The following is a 22,174-nucleotide window of genomic DNA, read 5'->3' as shown; positions in this document are numbered from 1 at the left end:
CTAGGGATCATCAATATTTTACCTTTCACCAGTAATGGGGTCCTCACTGTCATATGGCCAGAGAGTGAAATAACAGAGAGGATCCTGTTCACAGAGTCTGTTTCTTAGGATCATTTGTGTTAATAGCTGTTTTAGTTCAGAGACCCAACAAGCAGAACCTGAGATGAGATTCTCATGCGGTAGATTTCCTGAATGTGTAATCTTAATGTGGAATCTGTAGAGGAGTGAAAAAGAGTATGGCAAAGAAAGAAACTGGGAAAAGATGTGTGTTTAGCTTAGGTCTAGTCTCAGCCTGACTCCATAAGAAACCCTATGGTTCCACAAAATTATCTCATTTGGAAGAAATGCGACTGGACTTCTGAACCTCATTTCATTTAGTCATTGGTGAGGGGACAGTCTAAGAATAGAGCATAGCCTTCCAGGCATTTCTGGGCAAAACAACTTTTAACAAGAATCAAACATTTAGAAATGGAATCAGGCTCTTTATTACATAGACCAACAGCAACTACTAGAGAAGGCCACTCCGACTTTGACTTCTTAATTTACAAACCTATGAATCCTCTCTATAGAGGGCATAGTTTCACATATTAGCTAGTATTTCAGAATGTTTAACATGCCTTGACGAGTAAAACCCTAACTCTAAAACACTGCTCTCCTTCAGCTGACACCCTAAATGAACTTTAATAGACCATTGCACCATATCATTAGTCCTGCTGTTTCTTAAATATAAGGTACATGACAAAATATTTGGGCCTATTGAAATATTTTATTTGCTGTGAGGTTGTCCTTTGGGCTGAGACAACATTGCATGGGATAACATATCAACAGATGAATTGCAAAAGCCACATGTTAATGCTGCTGGTAGGAGGAAAAGTCATTTTGCAGTAAGAAGCACTTCTGAGTCAGAGTGAATTGCTACACCCTCCAGGGTGATGAATCACATCTTCAAATAGATAATAAGCCTTCTCAAAAAATTATGCCACATCTAGAGCTCAACCTTTGTTTCAACTGCTGGCAGTGGCAATAGCTAGATTTGCCTCGATAAGATGTAACCCAGGCTGTTAAACTAATGTGTAGCCTCCTCTCTGCTACAGTGATATATATATACATGTTCATTGCCCTACTGAGCCAACATTTGTATGGCCAAGAAGAGAGGGTAACTGGCATCCACAGAACCAATGATCCTGTCCATCTAGCTTTGGAGAATTCCATCTGAATTGGATGTTCTCTGAGGACATTAATGCTAGCAAAACTATTTGTATGCTTTCTGTTCAATTTCACTTTCCAGCCGCATAATCTTTATCCACACATCCCTGTCTTTTAGCCTCTGGTTCAGTTGATTTCTAGCTCCTTACCAACCAGTCGAGGTGGTTTTCACTGCTTAGAAGTCCATGCACATTTGTACATGAGGCACTTCTCTCTATATGAACTGAATGAATATATTGCTTTGTGCTCTGCTTACTGTATTTCTTTACACTAATGTCATTTTGCTCAGGTACTAATACAACTGAATGGTACAGTAATAAATTCAGTCTTGATACATAATTTGAACTGAGCTTAAATTATTGCTTTTTTGTTAAGATTGTTGAACGGGTCATTACATTAGACCACAGGTGCGAGTTGAGGAAGAGGTTTTAGTGAGACATATAGGTAACAGGGCTATTTGGATCACCTTTAAATTCACATCTTTTGAACCTGCCCTGTCAGTAATTTAAATGTGCCATTCAAATAAAATGATTTTAGTTGTGCCTGACTTATTTTCTGTTTGGGGAACTGATTAGAGCCAGCTCATGATGGGCAGCTTCAGTCACAGGGTAATTTGTTTTCAGTTTCAAACATTGAATAGTGTTCTGTTGCAGAACAGGTGACATTATGCCAGATCCAAGGTGTATTTATACTTGGCTTTCTTAGAATGTTGCATCTTACTTCACAGGTCATGAAACCTAAATAAGGATTTTCCAAGTTAGCAAGTATATCAGCACATTATACATTTGGAGAGCAGACAATTCACTGTAGGCTGGGTATATGGATCCACTGAAAACAATGTATTATACATTTTGGCCAAAAAAATCATTTTCTCTGACCTCTATTAGCATAATTCTAATCAGAAGGTAATGATGGAATATTGCATTTCATAGTATTAATCTTGGTTCAGACTCTGTATGTCCCGTCTTTGAAAAATCAAAATATTTCTCATTCTCTAGGGCACCGGTGCCTTGAAAACTGGCGCAGGTCCCTTTGGGGAAAAAATTGTAGGCATTTTTTAACATGTTACATCAGCATGACAGTTCCCTTCTCAAGGATCTCTGAGTCAGTGAATAGAATTAGGTCTTGAAACTCAGTGAGGGAGAACAATTTTTATTGTAACATTTTTTTTATGAGAAAAAGAGAAAGGGAGAGAAAGAACAGGAGTCTTGCTCTATTGCCCAGGCTGGAGTGCAATCTAAAAATAGGTATTAAAAACCTCTTTTCTGCTGATAATTGTGCTTAACAGCAGAGACAGGAAGGAATAAGGAAAGAAAATAACAAACAAACAGCCATCAATATTTCATTTAAATCTGTGAAATGCTATAGAAATGCTGAAGAGTGATTTGCTTCTATTTATGTGGTACTTTCAAAATAGATGTAATGTGATACTGAGAAAAATGTATGTTCTGTGGACCTGGAGTGAAGAATTCTATAAATATTCACTGAGTTTTCTTGTTCCAGGTCTGAGTTCAAATCATAAATGTCCCTGTTAATTTTCTATTTTGTTGATCCATTGAATATTAACAATGTGGTGTCAATGTCTCCCACTATTATTGTGCAGGAGTCCAAGTCTCTTTATAAGTCATTAAGTACTTGTCTTATATATCTGGGTGTTCCTATATTGGGTGCATATATATTTATCATCATTGACTCCTATTGTTGCATTCATCATTTATCATGATGTAATGTCCTTCTTTGTTTCTTTTAGTCTTTGTTACTATTAAAGTCTATTTTGCCAGAGACGAAAGTCACAACTCCTGTTTTTTTTTTCCTCTCCATTTGATTGGTGAGTCTTCCTCCAATCTTTTGTTTTGAGTCTTTGTGTGTCCTTGCTTATGAGATGGATCTGGATACAGTGTGCCAAGGTGTTTTGACTTTTTATTAAGTTTGCATGTCTGTGTCTTTGATTGGGGCATTTAATCCATTTAAATTTAGGATTAATATTGATATTTGTGAGTTTAATATTGTCATTTAATGCTAGCTGGTTATTTTGTCCATTAGTTGATATAGATTCTTCATTATGAAGATACTCTTTACATTTTGGTAAGTTTTTGGGGTGACTGATACTGGTTGTTCCTTTCTGTGTGTAGTGCTTCTTTCAGAAGCTCTTGTAAAGCAGGCCTGGTGGTGATGAAATCTCTGAGTGCTTGCTTGTTTGTGAAAAATTTTATTTTTCCTTCATTTATGAAGCTTAATTTGGCTGGATATGAGATTCTAGGTTGAAAATTCTTTTCGTTCAGGATATTGAATATTGACCCCCCACTCTCTTCTAGTTTGTAGGGTTTCTGCTGAGAGATCTGCTGTAAGTCTGATAGGCTTCCCTTTATGGGTAATCTGACCTTTCTCTATAGCTGCCCTTAGAATTTTCTCCTTTATTTCATCCCTGGCGAATATAACAATTATGTGTCTTGGGGTTGCTCTACTTGAGGAGTATCTTTGTGGTGTTCTCTGTATTACCTGGAGTTGAGTATTGTCCTGCATTTCTAGGTTAGGAAAGTTTTCCTGAGTAATATCCTGAGGAATATTTTCCAGCTTGGATTCATTCTCTTCATGACATTCAGGTACACCTTTCAAACGTAAATTAGGTCTTTTTACATAGTCCCATATTTCTTGGAGACTTTGCTCATTCCTTTTTACTTTTTCTTCTCCAATCTTGTCTTCTTGTTTTATTTCATTAATTTGGTCTTTGACCTCTAATATCCTTTCTTCTGCTTGATCAATTCAAGTGTTTAAACTTGTGCATGCTTCTTGGCGTTCCCGTATTGTATTCTTCAGTTCATTAATTCACTTATAGTCCTCTCTAAATTGTCTATTCTCGTTAGGATTTCCTCAAACGTTTTTTCAAGGTTCTTAGTTTCTTTACATTGGGCTAGAACATGTTCTTTTAACTCACAGAAGTTTCTTATTATCCACCTTCTGAAGCCTAATGCTGTTATTGGATTGCACTCGTTCTCTATCAGGCCTTGTTACCTTGTTGAGGAACTATGATCCTCTGTTGAGGGAGAGGCTTTCTGATTTTGAGTATTCTCAGCCTTCTTACACTGGTTTCTTCCTCTCATTGTAAATTTATCCACCAGTTGTCTTTGTAATTACTGACTTTGAAATTAGGTCTCTGAGTGGATGTCCAACTTGTTGATTCCCAGCACCAAAATCTGAGCAACCCGCTGTGCTGGCTAAAATAGCAGCATCAAGATTCTTGGTGCTTTTCTGCCCAGGCATCTCCAGTCTGGCTTCCCTCCTGAATCCCTTCTTCAATCAGCTGAATGGGCAACTGTGCTTTCCCGGAGCTCCAAACGTCGACCAAAAGGGGACCCAGTCCCGTTGACTCTGCACCGAAAACCGCCTGCTGGGGCACTGGCAAAACCACTGCACCAGCCACAAGAGTCATGCTTGCGACCCGTGGGGCTCCTCCACTGGGAATCTCCTGGTCCGTGAGCAACAAAAATTCATCTGAAAATATGGCGTCCTCTCATTTCACTGGGAGCTATGATCCTGAGCTGCTAGTGATTGGCCATCTTGGATCTCTCTCCAACTTTTTTGTAACTTTTGATGATAGTTTTCTGCTTGCCAAAAATTGATTTCTTTTTTGCAAGATGAGCAGCATCTTATACGTCTGTCTTCCTGAGGAATCTTAGTAGCTCTTCAATGTATGCCTGTGTCAAGGCATCTTTACTATCACTCCAAACTTGCTGCCTTTTATGTTGATCACATCTACCCTGCATATATGGATTAAGGGTTGACATCTAGCTTCTGGCCTTCTGTGATCTCATCATCTCCAATTTATATTAAGAAGCCTGGTTCCACAGAAGCATCTCCTACTGTAAACCTTGTCCTCCAAGGATTGCTACCACCGAACTTTTCAGATTCTATTGTCATCTTCATCAATTTCTTATTGGCCTAGTAAAAGGTCTTGCTGAGCAACATGTTCAGGTGGTGCTTTCTTAATGCTTACAAAAAATCCATTTTAGTTGTCCCACTTTTCTGAGTTTTCTGATCCCTTCTTCAGTACTATATCAAAAAAGTTTTCTTTTGCCATAAGTAATTTTTATGCTCAGATTTCCAGTAGTGATCCCAGTTGACTTTTAGGTCTAGCTGCAAGTATTACTATGAAAATATTTAGTGTTCTGTTGCAGAAAAGGTGACGTTATGTTGGCCAGGCTGGTCTCAAACTCCTCATCTTGTGGTTTGCCCACCTCTGCCTCCCAAATTGTTGAGATTACAGGAGTGAGCCACTGCTTCTGGCCCTAAATATAATTCTTAAAACTCAAGCATAAGACAAATAACCAACTAGAAGTTGGGCAAAATATTTGAGAAGACATTTCAGAAAATGAGATAGACAAGTGGACAAAGAAATATGAATACCCATGAGAATGGCTAGAATTATAAAAACTGTCATGGTAACTTTTGAATGGAATGTTTCAAATTTGATCTCTTATATAGTTTGTCAGCTTCTTATCAGGATACATCATATATGCCATTTATTCAATGTTTTACCTCTCAGCTCTGAATGAAGCCTTCAATATACGCTCCATGATAAATAATGAGATACTGTTAAATATTTTACCTTTAAAGTGAGTACAATGTCAAGCTTTCTTAGCAGAGAGTGCTGGTAAAACACTGTACGAGCCTAGGTTTCTTGAAATTTCCCACTTGGACCTGAGTGGAAAGTGAGGGTTTGTCTATAGATCATAGGTTAGTTGGGGGCAAAAATGAGGGTTGAAGTGACTGCTAAGTGGTGAGTGAAAGAACCTATGGGTAATAAAAATGGTCTATATATTGAATCAGGGTGATTACATGGGTGTACAAAATTGTCAAAGCTCATAAAACTGTTTACTTACATTGTGTGCATTTCATTTTGTGTAAATGACACCTTAAAACAATTTATTTAAAAGTAAACATACAATGTATGGACAAATGAATGGAACTTTAGAGTGTGTTTCTGAAGACCTAGATTTGATTCACAGTTTACTGTGTATCATTGAAAAAAAATCATCTGACACAGATACTTTCTGCTTTCACCCAACACAAGCAAAGCACACTCCATCCAGCTCTGAGGAAAAGAGATTGTGAAAAAGATTCTATGATGTTGTGTTTCTAAAAGAAAAAAGAAAGTGCAAAGTTGAGGGCGGAAAATCAGCTTGTCAGTTCCACTAGATTTAAACTAAAGTTTGACTGCAAAACAAAGACTTAATCAAAACAACAACAACAACAAAATATGAAAGAGGATAAATTTATGAGTTATAAAAAAAGAAACTAGAGGGAAACAAGTCATTTGTGTACTAATTCAACATGCACCCAACTGAGTAGATACTTTGTACCAAACCTTGTGCTAACATTGGGAAAAACAAAGTTCTCTTCAGTTAAAAAGAGTCCAATAGACAGGCAAGTAAAGTCATGTATTTATAATTGGACAATAGGTTTAACTGACAGAGGTAATCCCAGTGTGCTTGCCAATGTGTACTACAGTGGGAGTAAGACCTGGGTAAGGTAAGGAGTGTAAGAGATTTATCATGTAGAAGAGGTGATAGAGAAAGACATGCAAAAATTATTTCATAATGTTGAGCAAAAAAAAAAAAAAGAAAAAGAAATTGCAAAATTAGTGGAAAATAATGAATTTGGCTTTGAATAGGTCAAATGTTGGCAATTATAATGCTGCCCTGTAAGATTTGATAGTGAAAGATATGAATATACATGAAATCTCCAAGAAGAGGATTAGAGAAAGCGCAACAGAAATTCAAGTATTAAAAGTCAAAATTAGCCAGGCGTGGTGGCACGCGCCTGTGGTCCCAGCTACTTGGGAGGCTGAGGCAGAAGAATAGCTTGAACCCAGGAGGTGGAGGGAGGTTGCAGTGAGCCGAGATTGTGCCACTGCCCTCCAGCCTGGTCACAGAGCAAGACTCTGTTTAAAAAAAAAAAAAGGCAAAATTAAGGTGTCATTTTAAATGAGGGGTCAATATTAGGAAGAACTAATGGTGGTAACTATTAGGCTGCAAGCATTTCATTGAGGGTGTTCAGATATGACCCAGAATCAAAGCTGTTTGCTAAGTTGGTTTTGGCAGCCTTTAAGCTACACTGCATTAAGATGAAAAGTAATGGCAAGTAATAGTAAAGTTTAGAATGATGCAATAAAAGATGCTTCACATTTCAATAGTTTTATGACTGTAAAAACAAATTTTAAATATTCTATTTCATTGAATTTTTGTACTCTTTTAAGGTGGACAGGAAAGATATATTTACCGTTTTCTGTTCAAGGAAATAAAAATCTATCAAGTTTAATGATTTACTGGAGATCTTACAGGTAGTAAATGACAGAAATGGGACAAACACTTGAGTCATATTCCTAACCTAATACAGTTTCTACTATACCATTTAATAGAAGATTATATTTTCCTGCTTTGTGCACTGAACTAGTAATGGGAATTTTGACAATTACCTCTTTCACTCTGTAAGATTAAGCACATTAAGGGTGAACTAGGGTAATGGGGGTGAAAATAGGGAAGACTGTGAGTTTGAACATAGGCACAGTTTTTTTTTGGTTAACATTCCAACATGCCTCTCTCCTGATGATGAATTTCAGATAATAATGATTATCACTGTTGGAATTAATTTTCTGTATGACTATATTGTAACCACTTAATCTAACTGATTTGCTTTTACTGGCAATTATAGACTCTCACTATTAACTTAATGAATGTATGTTTTTCTATTATACATATATTTTATGTGATACTTAGAAGTTTGGAGCATAAAAACTATTAAAGAAATCTACATAAACCACGTTAAATTATGTTTCCAATAATCCTGAGAGCTTCAATAATACTAATGCCAACCTCCATATATAAACAAAATGCTGCTACTTGCAGTACTCAGGATATATGCTGCTTTGAGTAAAAGTGATGGATTGGTCCCGGTCCATCTACTTTCTGTCCCTGGATTTAACTTGTGGCATGATGATGAATATTTACAAGAGGGATGGCCTAAGTAAGCAGTATTATTTTTGGCCCTGGTGAGTCTAAGATAAATCTGTGATGCGATCAGCCTCTATCTATCTTACGGGAACATCAGAAACTATTATATGGAAGTGATTTAATCTTTCGGGAGAAAAAAGTGCTTTTAGACCCACATAACAATATAATTATGTTGTATAGTGTTTGACACATCTTGCCTTTTTATAGGGAATTAGATTATATCATGGTTAAGTATAAATAAATTGGCATGCCTTGTGTATGTTTAAGGTCATGAGCAATCTAATTTTCCTAGAGCGAATAGTAATTAATATAGTATCCATGGGACTGTCCTTGGAAAGAAAAGGAGAGTAAACATAACCCTTAATTTAGAGACTAATTCTCCAGTGACTCAGACAAGAGTTCAATGTTAATTTTTAGAATGATTTTTATGATTAAAGTTGTTTCAATAAATCATTCTGAACATAAAAAGTTTCCTCACTTTTGCTTCTGTTGTGTTTCTTAGCACAGTTTTCCCTGTATTGTCATCATTTTGTGATTTTCTTTCCTTTTCCTTTTTTTATTTTTTTCCAGAAGAAGTCTCACTCTGTCACCAGGCAGGAGTGCAGTGGCACAATCTAGGCTCACTGCAACCCCTGTCTCCCGGGTTCAAGCAATTCCCTGGCTTCAACCTCCCAAGTAGCTAGTACTACAGGTGTGCTTCACCATGCCTGGCTAATTTTTCATATTTTAGTAGAAGAGGGATTTCACCATATTGGCCAGGGTGGTCTTGATCTCCTAACCTCATGATCTGCCTGCCGCAGCCTCTCAAAGTGCTTGGGTTACAGGCATGAACCACTATGCCTGGGACATTTTGTGATTTTCTTAATTCTCTACTTGAGAATAATCTTTCAAAATCTAAACTGAGCCTTATTCCTTGTTGCATTTCTCATGATACCTATCAGAGGAACCTGTTCACAGTGAATACCGAATAAACATCTTTTTGAATGAAAAATATATGAAAGAACAAATATCTATTACTAAAACATACGGAAACTTGATCTATAAGAGGACATAATGCTTCATCTTATTCTCAGTACAGTTGTTCTTGGAAGGCTATACAGAGAAAGTGAATTTATTTAAATATGAGCAATAATACTTATCAAGCCCCTACTATGTGCCAGACACTGTTCTTGACACTGAATAAATAGGAAATTTAACAGATAAATCTAAAGCCTAATGAAGGTTGCATCCTTCATTATCAGTAGACAAGATAGCAGTAGACAGGAAGCAAACACACAAATAAACTATATAAAATGTGAGATGGGGATAACAGCCATCAAGGAAAATAAAGTAGAAAAAGTAGATAGGAAGTGACAGGTTGAGAACATGATGACGTATACTATGAAGGTAAGAAGGGCCTCACTGCGAAAGCAGATATTTGGAAAAAGCTTAATGGAGGTCAGAGAGTGAGTCCCATGGATTCTTGACAGAAGGGTAATCTTAGCAGAGTGTTTTTATCTAGCACCATTTCTCCAGAAAGCACAGAAAAACATTTCCTGCAATAAATAAAAGCAAATATGTAAGTAGAACATGACATCTAAGAAACGATGGGGCGGTAGATACAAAGATGTGTGTACATCATTGTGGTGATGGGCCTTTACAGAAAGCAAGAGAAAGCCATCTGGAGGCTTGTTTTAGTAATCGTTCTGGCAAAAATGTTGAAATTAAACTACAGATTAAAAAAGGACTGCCATGAAGATCAATGTAGAAGACTTTTGCAAAAATCCAGGAAATCTGATAATACATTGGGGGAATTGTTTCAATGTAGGTGGAGAACAGTGTGATTTTAGAAATATTTTGAGGGTAGAGCCAACAGGATTTCTTGACAGGTTGGATGTGGGATGTGAGAAAAGGAAAAGGTTCATAGATGACTCCAAATTTTTTGTATTGAGGAACTAAAATAATAGAGTTACCATTAATGGACACAGGGAAGACTGTGTATGGGAGGAGGTTAAATATTTTTAAAATTGGTGATTTTGATGATGATTATTACACCCAAGTGGAGATAGTCATTTGAAGAGCAGGAGTGGCATTCTGCCAGGAAACAGAGATTTAGAAGTCATTAACATTTAGTTACTTTCTACAGCCATGTGCCTAAAAGAGATTGTCAAGAGAGTGAATGAAAATGAAGGAGAGAAGGGAAGGGAGGGGGAGGATAGAAGAGAGAAGGGAAAAAGGAAGAGAAGGGAAGAGAAATTAAGAATAGATTATTGAAATATTCCAATGTGAAGAAAAGACCAGAAAATGAGGCTATATCTGTATTAACTTCTATTGTGCTGTAACAAAAAAATACTACAAACTTAGTGGCTTGATATAGCACAGTCTTTATTTTCTTCGAATTCTGAAAGTTACAAATTGAAAATGGCCTTCAATGGACTAAAACCAACAAGACTGTACTTCTGGAACATCTATAGGGAATGTATTTTTGCCTTTTCAGCTTCTAGAGGCCACCTGCATTTATTGGTGTATGGTTCCTTTCTCCTATTTTTTATTTTATCTTTTATGTTCAGAGTTACATGTGGAGGTTTGTTACATAGATAAACTTGTGTCATGGAGGACTGTTGGACAGATTCTTTCATCACCCAGATAGTAAGCCTAGTACCTATTAGTTATTTTTCTTGATCTTTCTCCTCTCACCTTTCCACCCTCCACAATCCAATATGCCCCAGTGTGTGTTGTCTCCCTCTGTGTCCCTGTGTTCTCATCATTTAGCTCCCACTTATAAGTGAGAACATGTATTTAGTTGTCTGTTCCTGCATTAGTTTGCTAAGGATAATAACCTCCAGCTCCATCCATGACCCTGCAAAAGGCATGATCTCATTTTTTTATGGTTGCATAGTATTCCATGGTGTATATGTACCACATTTTCTTTATCCAATTTATTACTGATGAGCATTTAGGTTGATTTCATGTCTTCACTATTGTGAACAGTGTTGCAATGAACATATGTGCATGTGTCCTTATAACAGAATGATTTTTATGCCTTTGGTTTTATACCCAGGAATGAAATTGCTGGGCCAAATAGTATTTCTGTCTTTAGCTCTTTGAGGGATTGCCAAACTGTCTTCCCCAATGGCTGAACTAATTTAAACTCCAAACAGCAGTGTGTAAGTGATCTTTTCTCTCCACAACCTCACCAGCAATTTTGTGTGTGGGTTTTTTTATTTTGACTTTTTAATAGTAGCCATTCTGACTGGTATGAGATGGTATCCCATCGCAGTTTTGATTTGCATTTCTCTAATATTCAGTGATAGTGAGCTTTTGTTCATATGATTGTTGGCCCCATGTATGTCAGCTTTTGGAAAATGTTGATATCCATTGTCCGCTTTTTAATTGTGTTGTTTTTTTCCCATGAATTTAAGTTCCTTATAGATGCTGGATATTAGATGTTTGTCAGATGTATAGTTGTAAAAATTTTCTCCCACTTAGTTGGTTGTCAGTTTACTGTTTATAGTTTGTGTTTTTATTCTTTTGGTCATGCAAAAGCTCTTTAATTATATCCCATTTGTCATTTTTTACTTTTGTTGCAATTCCATTTGGTGTCTTCGGCATAAAATCTTTGCCTGTGAGTATGTCCTGAATGGTACTGTCTGGGTTGTCTTCCAGGATTTTTACAGTTTTGGGTTTTACATTTGAGTCTTTAATTCATCTTGATTTGATATTTTTTCTGGTGTAAGAAAGGGGTAAAATTTCAGTTTTCTTCAAATGTCTAGTCAGTTATCCCAGTACCATTGATTGAAAAGGGAATTTTTTTCCCCATTGCTTGTTTTTATCAGCTTTGTTGAAGATCAGTGTGTAGTCTTATTTCTGGGTTCTCCATTGTGTTCCATTGGTCTAATGTGCCTGCTTTTGTACAAGCACCATGCTGTTTTGGGTACTGTAGCCCTGTAGCATAGTTTGAAGGTGGGTAGTATGATGCCTCCAGCTTTGTTCCTTTTGCTTAGTATTACCTTGGGCATTTGGGCCCTTTTTTGGTTACATATGAATTTTAAAGTCATATTTTCTAGTTCTGTGAAGAATTTCAATGGTAGTTTAAGAGGAATAGGATTAATCTGTAAACTGCTCTGAGCAGTATGGCCATTTTAACAATATTGATTCTTCTCTCTATAAGTATGAAATGTTTTTCTGTTTGTGTCATCTCTGATTTCCTTTACCAGTGGTTTTTAGTTCTCCTTGTAGAAATCTTTCACTTTCCTAGTGAGCTCTAATCCTAGGTTTTAATCATTTTTGTGGCAATTGTGAATGGGAGTTCATTTCTGATTTGACTGTTGGGTGGACTTTTATTGATGTATAGGAATGTAAGTGATTCTGGCACATTGATTTTGCATCCTGAGACTTTACTGAAGGTGTTCATCAGCTTAAAAAGCTTTTAGGCTGAGACTCTGGGGTTTTGTAGATATTGGGTCATGTTTACAGAAAGGGATAGTTTTGCTTCTTCTCTTCCTATTTGGATGCCCTTTATTTCTTTCTCATGACTGATTGACCTGGCCAGGACTTCCAGTACTATGGCAAATAGTAGTAGTAAGAAAGGACATTCTTGTGTTGTGCCAGTTTTCAATGGAAATGCCTTCAGCTTTTGCCCATTCAGTATGATATTGGCTGTGGATTTGTCATAAATGCTTCTTATTATTTGGAGGTATGTTCCTTCAATACATACCTTATTGAGAATTTTTAACGTTAATGAATGTTGAATTGTATCAATAGATTTTTCTGCATCTATAATCATGTAGTATTTGTCTTTAGTTCCGTATACATGATGAGTCACAGTTACTGATTTGCATATGTTGAACCAAACTTGTATGACAGGGATTAAGCAAACTTAGTTGTGGTAGATAAGTTTTTTGATGTGCTATTGGATTCAGTTTGCCAGTAATATTGTGGAAAATTTTTGCATGGATTTTCTTCAAGGATATTGGCCTGAAGTTTTCTTTTTTGTTGTCTCTCTGCCAGTTTTTGGTATCAGGATTATGCTTGCCTCAGAGAATGGGTTAGTAAGAAGTCTCTTCTTTTCAATTTTTTTAGTATAGTTTCAGTAGAAATGCTACCAGCTCTTTTTCATACATTGGGTAGAAATCAGCTGTGATTCCATCTAGTCCAGGTCTTTTTTTGGTGGGTAGGCTATTTAATACTGCCTCAATTTCAGAATTCATTATTGTTCAGATATTCAATTTCATCCTGGTTCAGTCTTGGGAAGGTGTATATGCCCAAGAATGTATCAATTTCTTCTAGATTTTCCAGTTTATTTCCATAGAGGTGTTTATAGTATTCTCTGATGGTTGTTTGTATTTCTGTGGGGTCAGTAATAGTATCCCCCTTGTCATTTCTGACGGTGTTCATTTGAATCTTCTCTCTTTTCTCCTTTATTAGCATAGCTAGTGGTTTATCTATTTTATTAATTTTTCCAAAAAACGGATCCTGGAATTGCTCATCTGTTGAATGGTTTTTCATGTCTGTCTCTCCCTCAGCTGGCTCTAATTTTGGTTACTTATTATGATGATAAATACTAAGTGTCAATTTGATTGGATTGAAAGATACAAGTATTGATCCTTGATGTGTCTGTGAGGGTGTTGCCAAAAGAGGTTAGCATTGGAGTCAGTGGGCTGGGCAAGGTAGATCCATTCTTAATCTGGTAGGCACAGTCTAATCAGCTGCCAGTGAATATAAAGTAGGCAGAAAAATGTGAAAAAGAGAGACTGGCCTGGTGCCCAGCCTAAAACTTTCTTCCATACTGGATGCTTTTTGCCCTCAAACATCGGACGCCACGTTCTTCGGTTTTGGGACTCAGACTGGCTCTCCTTGATCCTCAGCTTGCAGACAGCCTATTGTGGGACCTTGTGAGATCATGTAAGTTAATACTTAGTAAATTCAGATAGATAGATAGATAGATGGATGGATAGATGATAGATTGATAGATAGATAGATAGATTTTATTCTGTTCCTCTAGAGAACCCTGAAAAACTGGGTACCAGGAGTAGTTCTAGAGGAACACAATATTAAGGATGGAGCCCTTTCATTGGTTTTGGGGTTTCTGGAGTTGACTGCTTAATATAATTAGACTCAAAAATGCTAAGGACTCTACTGTTAATAGTATGGAGAATACTGATAGTACATGGCGTGAACTGTTTAGAGAATTATGTAAAATAAATGCATTTGACACTCATGATTCACAGATTGTGAGAGATAAGGGGTTTAGTGACTCCATGCCTAATACCTTAGACCATATGTGGAAAACCAAGGAACATAATAAAGCTGGTTTGTTGTTCCTAAGTTCAGTGGATAAAGTGTTGAAAGAAAATGATGAACTCCACAATCTGTCTCTGGCTTGAGAAGCAGATACTGAGCCTCAAATCTGCTTAGATTGCTCTGAGACTCCTGTAGAGAAAGAGTTGAAATTGTGGAAAAACAGACATAATAACCTCTTATCATGGGAGTGGCTGACCTGCAACAAAAGATGCATGCACAGGCTTGCCATGTGTCTGCTCTTAAAATGAGGGCATTGATTGGAAGAGAGTAGGACTCTGAAACTTGAAATGGGTATGTGTGGGAGGACACTGATGAAGCTGAGGACACTGAGTTTGTAAACTCTGATAACTTTTTTTTTTTTTTTTTTTTTTTTTGCCAGAGGGAACAGCTTCCCCATCCCCAGTAGTGGCAACACCCCTTCCCCAACCCATCAGCCTTTCCACCTTTGTCTGAGGATAAAAACCCTACTGCCTCATGCAACAGTTATAGCCTCCCCTGAGGTAGTTGCCAGGCAAGGTAATGTTGATTCTCCTCAGGAGCCACCCCTAAAACCTCTGTTTTCTTCTGGACCTATAACTAGACTAAAGTCCTGAAGGACTCATAGAAGTGAGGTTGAGATTGTAACCCACGAGGGGTGTGCTACACTAGAAAAGAACTGTTTGAATTCCCTAATTTTTATGAACAGCAATCTGGAGAACAGGCATGGGAATGGATATTAAGGGTATGGGTTAATGGTGGAAGGAACATCGAATTGGATCAGGCTGATTTTATTAATTTGAGCCCACTAAGTAGGGCCTCTGCATTTAATGTTGCAGATCGAGGAGTTAACAAAGGTTCTTATAGTTTATTTGCATAGTTAGCTGAAATATGAATTAAAAGATGGCACACTGTGAGCAAGCTGGAAATGCCTGGTCTCTCTTGGTTTAATGTAGAGGAAGGGATCCAAAGGCTTCGTGAGATTGGGCTGGTGGCGTGGATCAGTCACTTTGGATCAACTCATCCCAGCTGGGAGGGTACAGAAGATATATCCTCGACCAATGCCTTGCAAAATAGATTTGTTAGGGCAGCACCTGCATCTTCAAAGAGCCCTGTAATTGGTTTTCTCTGTATGTCAGCACTAATATTGGGAACCTCAGTCACTCAACCAGAAAATTTAAATACAATGAGAATAATTGGACTCTGAGGTGGCAGGGGCCATGTGGCAGTACTCAACCACCAAAGGCAAGGTGCTCATAGCTACCATAAGGGACAGCAGAGGTAAATTGGCAATCAGAATAGTATGACTCATGTAGAGCTCTAGCATTGGCTAATTAATCATTGTGTTTCTAGAAATGAAATTGATACAGCCTACTACGTTCCTACTTAATTTATACAAGCAGAAAATTTCTAGGTTTAATGAACAAAAGATAAACTTTGATTATGAAAACAGAAAATCATGGTACCTTAATCAGTTTCCAGGCTTGAGCCAGTTTATGGACTCAGAGTCTCTTGAATGAAGGGGATTCTGGGTCCCTTTGACAAAGGACCCCCCTACATTACTGACAATTTATGCAGTGAATCTTTCTCTCATCCTTCCCCAAAGAGATATTCACCCTTTTACCAGGTTAACTCTGCATTGGTGAAAGGGAAATCACCAGACATTTTGGGGACCACTGGCTCTGAGCTGATGTTGATTCCAGGGAGCCCAAAACGTCATTGTGGTCCTCCAGTTAAAGTAGGTTCTTATGGAGGTCAGGTAATTAATGCAGTTTTAGCTCATTCTGACTTACAGTGGTTCCAGTGGGTCTCCAGACTCATCCTGTGGTCATTTCCCCAGTGCCATAATGCAGGGGTGGTGATTCCCTCCACATCCCCTTTTAGCTCTCCTATTTGGCCTGTGCAGGAGACAGATGACTTATGGAGAAAGACAGTGGATTACAGTAAACTTAACCAAGCGGTGACTCCAATTGCTGCTGCCGTACCAGATGTGGTTTCATTGCTTGAGCAAATTAACACATCTCCTGGTACCTAGCATGCAGCCCTTGACTTGGCAAATGCCTTTTTCTCCATTCCAGTCCACTGGGCCCACCAGAAGAAATTTGCCTTCAGCTGGCAAGGCCAGCAATATACCTTTACTGTCCTACCTTAGGGACATATCAACTCTCCAGTTTTGTGTTATGATCTTATTCAGAGAGACTAGATGACTTTTCACTTCTGGAAAATACCACATTGGTCCATTACATTGATGACATTATGCTGATTGAATCCACTGAGCAAGAAGTAGCAAACACGTTGGACTTTTTGGTGAGACATTTACATGCCAGAGAATGGGAAATAAATATGACTAAAATTCAGGAATATTCTTTGTTAATTTTTTCTCAATGATCAGTCTAATATTGTCAGTGGGTGATGATGCCTCCCACTGTTATTGTGTGGGAGTCTAAGTCTCTCTAAAAATTTGGTTTATAAATCTGGGTGCTCATGTGTTGGGTGCATATATAGTTAGGATATTTAGATCCTTTTGTTGCTTTGAACGCTTTACCATTATGTAATGCGCTCTTTGTATTTTTTAATATTTGTTGCTTTAAAGTCTGTTTTGTTAGTAGGATTTCAACCCCTGCTTTTTTCTGTTTTCCATTTATTTGGTAGATTTTTCTCTATCCCTTTATTTTGAGCCTCTATGTGTCACTGCATGTGAAATGAGTCTCTTGAAGACAGCACTCCAGTGAGTCTTGATTCTTCATCAGATTGCTACTCTGTCTTTTAATTGGGACATTTAGCCCATTTACATTTAAGTTCAGTATTCCTAAGTGTGGATTTGATCTTGTCATCATGATGTTGGCTCGGTATTTTGCAGACTTGGTTATGTAGTTACTGCATAGTGTCACTGGTCTATGTACTTCAGTGTGCTTTTATAGGGGCTGGTAATGGTCTTTCCTTTCCATATTTAGTGTTTCTTTCAGGAGCTCTTGTAAGGCAGGTCTTGTGGTCAGTTTTCTCAGAATTTGCTTGTATGAAAGAAATCTTATTTCTCCTTCACTTAGGAAGACTAGCTTGGCTGGATATAAAATTCTGGGTTGGAATTTATTTTCTTCAAGGTTGTTGAATATTGACCCCCAATCTCCTCTTCTTCTTAGGGTTTCAGCTGAGAGGTCCACTGTTAGTCGAATGTGCTTTCCTTTATATGACCTGGCCTTTCTCTCTGGCTGCCCTTTTTTTTTCATGTCAACCTTAGAGAATTTGATGATTAAGTGTTTTGGGGATGATCTTCTTGTAGAGTATCTAGCTGGGGCTTTCATTTCTCAAATTTGAATGTTGGCCTCCCTAGCTAGGTTGGGAAAGTTCTCTTGGATGATATCCTGAACTACATTTTCCAAGTGGGTTCCATTCTCCCCATCTCTTTCAGGTACACCAGTCAGTCATAGATTTGGTTTCTTTATATAACCCCATATGTCTCAGAGGGTTCATTCATTACTTTTCATTTTTCTCTCTTGTCTGCCTGTCTTCTATCAGAAGGCCAGTCTTTAAGCTCTGAGATTTTTTCCTTTACTTGGTCTATTCTACTACTCATTCTTGTGATTGCACTATGAGATTATTGTAGTGTGCTATTCAGCTGTGGTCAGGGTGGTTATCTTCTTCTCTGTACTGTTTATTTTGTCTGTCATCCCCCTCAATGTTTTATAATGATTTTTAGCTTTCTTGCATTGGGTTACAATATACTCCTGTAGCTCAATGAACTTTGCTCCCATTCATATTCTTAATTCTAATTTTTTTATTTCAGCCATCTCAGCCTTGGCCTGGTTCTAAACCCTTGTTGGAGACATGATGCAGTAATTTGGAGGAAAGAAGGCACTCTGGATTTTTGAGTTTTCAACATTCTTGCACCGATTTTTCCTCATCTCTGTGGGCTTACCTGTCTTCAATCTTTGATGTTGTTGACATATGGATGGGTTCTTTTTCCTTTTATCCTGTTTGATTACCTTGAGGGATTGGTTATAGTATAAGATAGATTCAGATGACTGGCTTCATTTCTGGAAGATTTTAGGGGACTAACACTGAGCTTCCAACTTCTGGACTTGTGCTCTAACTCAGGGATTTGTAATGGATCCCAATTTTGTTCTCTGGCTCCCCAAGGCTTGGCAACCACTGTGCTGGTGAAAGGCAAGGTACAGCAGCTGCAGGAGAGTGCTAGTGGGTGCAAGGGTGCCTGACTGCCTGGGGCTATTTACTACAGTGGCAGAGACAAGGTAGCTAGTTGGGTGGGGGGACAGGGGAAAAGCGGGGCCCCTGCTGTGTACTGTTGCACTGGAGCTGGTGTTGACTTGGGGCATGGTGCTGGCTGGCACTAGTTTAAGTACATTCTCTGCATCCTGCAAGCAGGGGTGATTGCTCAGGTTGTAGGAGGATCCCCTGTTCTCTGTGCAGAGTTAGTGTAAGAGCAGGATACTGATACAGGTGGGGCTTTCTGTCTCTGTGCCACCAGCCCTGTCTGATGTGAGAGACTACTCTACAAAGGTGAAATCTGACAGTTCCCTTAGGGCTAAAGTATCTTATGGGAGCAAGTCAAGCTTAAAGGGATGGCCATTCCTGGCCTTGTTCTGCTATAGACACTCTCATACAAACCCTCTGGGCTCCACCCTTTCAAAATAGGTGGTGGCTTGCTGCTTCATCACTTGCTTGTCTCCTGGGGATCCATCCAGAGAGATGTGGGTCATCAGTTCTTTAGTGTAATCACCCCAGGATGAAGGGTATGTGCTGTGCCCAAGTCAGGGGCTTCCTGTCTGGGGATGAGCAGTCGGAGTTGTGTGGGACCTATGAGTGGTGGACTGGCCACACATCTTCTTGGGTCAACTGCAGCTTGTTGGAGGTATGGATAAGGCACTTAGGATCTTTGCTCCTTTGTTATCAAGGACAGTTACAGTGTACATGCAGTAGCAGAAAGGTTTTCAGTTGCCCCTGCAGGTTCTGTTCAGGGAGTTGCCAAGTTGCTACTGGCTTGATAGCTCTGGTGGTAGGTGGTTAGAGGCCCAGGCCTGGAGGACCTTCCTGGTGAGGAGATACGGAAACAGGCACCCACATAACAGTATGGCTGCTTTTCCACAGGACTGCTGTAGTATTCTTGGGGATCCACTCCAGTTCCTAGTTGTCTTGGATTCCAATACTTGGAGGTATCACCAGTGAAAGCTGCAAAATAGCAAAGATGGTAGCCTGCCCCTTTATTTGGGAGCTCCATCTCAGGGAGTTTTGAAACCTCTGTTGGTGCAAGAACAGTGGCAGGGATGGCTGGAGACCCTGGTTGGAAGGTCCTGCCCATGAAGGAGGAATGGGATCACAGACCCACTTACAGAAGCAGTCTGGCCACATTTTCATAGAGTAGCTATACTGTACTGGGTGCTCCCTTTCACTCCTGGTTGGCTTGGACTCTTCTAAACCTGAAGGCTGGAATAAATAAGTTGCTGAAATGGCAAAGATGCTGGCCCAACCCTTCCCCTGGGAGCTCTGTTTCAGGGAAGTGTAATGCTGCTACCGGTGGCTGGCTGGAATTCCAAGCCAGTAGGTCTTATCCTGTGAGGTGCTGTGGAAGTGGGGCCTGCAGGCTATTGCTGCTCAACCCCCTGGATTCAGCCTCTTTTCTAGAGGTTTGTACAGGGGATATAACTTCCCACTTTGCTGTAGTTGCAGTTGCTTTTTCCAGGAAGCCTCGAAAGCCTGAGTGGCTGCTCTGCTGAGACCTCACATAGCTCTGTGTGTCAGACTGAAGGCGCTGTTGGAATGGAATAATGAGGGGATCTCCTGACCTGACAGTTACAAAGATTCATGGGAGAAGCATGGATTCCCAGGGTTACAGATTTACTCACTGCTTTCCTAGATAGGGGAGGTTCCATTGGCTATGTTGCTTCTGGTTGGGTCATCGTCCTGCCCTGCTTTTCTTCATTTTCCATGGATTGAGTTGTTTCCTTGATTAGTCTCAGTGCATGGATATTTTAGTTAAAAGTATTGTATTTACCTGCTCCTTCTGTTCCTCTCCGTAAAAGCCACACACATACTAGCTGCTTCTAATTGGCCATCTTGGTCACTCCCCAACCCCTTCCTCTGCATTGAGAGCCAGAAATCCCATCCCTTTGACCACTGTTTTTGCCATCACATTTTCTCCTCTGATTCTGACTCTTTCATCTTCCTCTTGTAAAGAAACCTGTGATTTCACTGGGCCTAGATGGCTCATATAGGATAATATCCCCATCCTAAGATCCTTAACTTAATCTCATCTGCAAAGCTTTTTTGCCCTGCAAGGCAAATATGTTCACAAGTTCTAGGAATTAGAGGATGGACAACTTTAGGGGATAATTATTCTGCTTATCATGATGATAATCAAATGGAGGGGTTAGAATTAATTCCAAGACACTGTGTGGTCTTGGAAGCTAAATTAAGAAAATACTTAAAAAATGAGAAATACAGAGCTATGCCAAACATCTACTGTTAGGTTAAGCAAGATGAGGGCTAAACAATGAGATGACTATTACAATTCATTGAGCAATTGGAATAGAAGTTTTGGGGCAAGTGTTTTGAAGCTGGATTTAAGTGTATAGGGAGAAATTTAGGCAACTATTGTGAACAAACTTTTCCAAAGAATTTTTCCCCAGAGTGGAAAGTAAAAATGTGTAACAGACAAGGGAATGGCACTCATTTAAGATTTAACTATTAATAGGAGAAATAACAAGTATAAACTACATGTATATATATATATCAGCATGACAATATACAGTGATATTAAGGATGTAGATAAGCTTGCAAGAAGGAGAAGAGGGGGTATAATAAACTGCTGCAGTCATAGACACTGAATGGACAGATGGCAATAAGATTTAGTAGAGTAGAAAGACCTTACATATGAACAAACCATGCCAGAAATAATAAAAGGGGAAAATAAAGGTAGGTAGATAAGTGAATGTGGGATAGACATTTTTAATGTTTGCATTATTCTCAATGAGATGAGATGTTAGAATGAAAATGAAGCAGAAGGCATTAAGATTTACAGGAAAAAAGAGAAAGTATGAAATAATTATCCAGGAGAGAGAGCCACTGGCCTAGTAAAAAGATTGCATTATTCTGCACAGCTCTAAGGCACACTTGATATTTGATGTCATACATTTTTCATGATACAAATGCATGGAATGTGTGTATGTTTCCAACCCTATTCATTTACACAAGTACAAATCAGAATAGGCAAGAGGTTAAATTTTAAAAGTTCCACGCTAAAGAGATTAAATGAAAATGGAAAAAGAAACTTAAGATGAAAGAGATATCTTGGATTGGATGATAAGACTTATCTAGGCTAAGGAGAAAAGAGAAGACATTATGGAATTAAGAGTTAATGAGAATTTGATAATGTGCGTGGATTGCTGATGGTGCTGGTGCCCTAGAGGGTATGACATGGATATGTATCAGGCATTAAAAAGTGGGATTCTTGAAATCGAGACTATGAGCTTACAATTGTTGGTAATAACTAGATCTAGGGTATGCATTGGGAATGACTGTCTCAGTAACAACCACATAAATGAGGATGAAGATGTTAAGAATTTGAGAAGTCAACAATAGTGCTATGATCATCTACACGAATAGTGAAGTAACCCATAAACATGACAGGGGTGCTGGAAATAGTAATTAAAAACCAGGAACCAATTTTTAAAAGACAAAGGGGT

At 38.6% G+C, this 22,174-nt stretch overlaps 1 long non-coding RNA gene across 1 annotated transcript in view; it reads left to right on the top strand.

The window, feature by feature from the left end:
- LOC144577980 (uncharacterized) overlaps positions 1-22,174 on the top strand; it is a 58,105-nt gene that overhangs the window by 1,189 nt on the left and 34,742 nt on the right. The window lies entirely within an intron of this gene.

This window comes from Callithrix jacchus, chromosome 10, assembly GCF_049354715.1.
Source record: "Callithrix jacchus isolate 240 chromosome 10, calJac240_pri, whole genome shotgun sequence".
In the NCBI taxonomy this organism is placed as follows: domain Eukaryota; kingdom Metazoa; phylum Chordata; class Mammalia; order Primates; family Cebidae; genus Callithrix; species Callithrix jacchus.
This window is presented reverse-complemented; position numbering and strand designations above follow the sequence as displayed.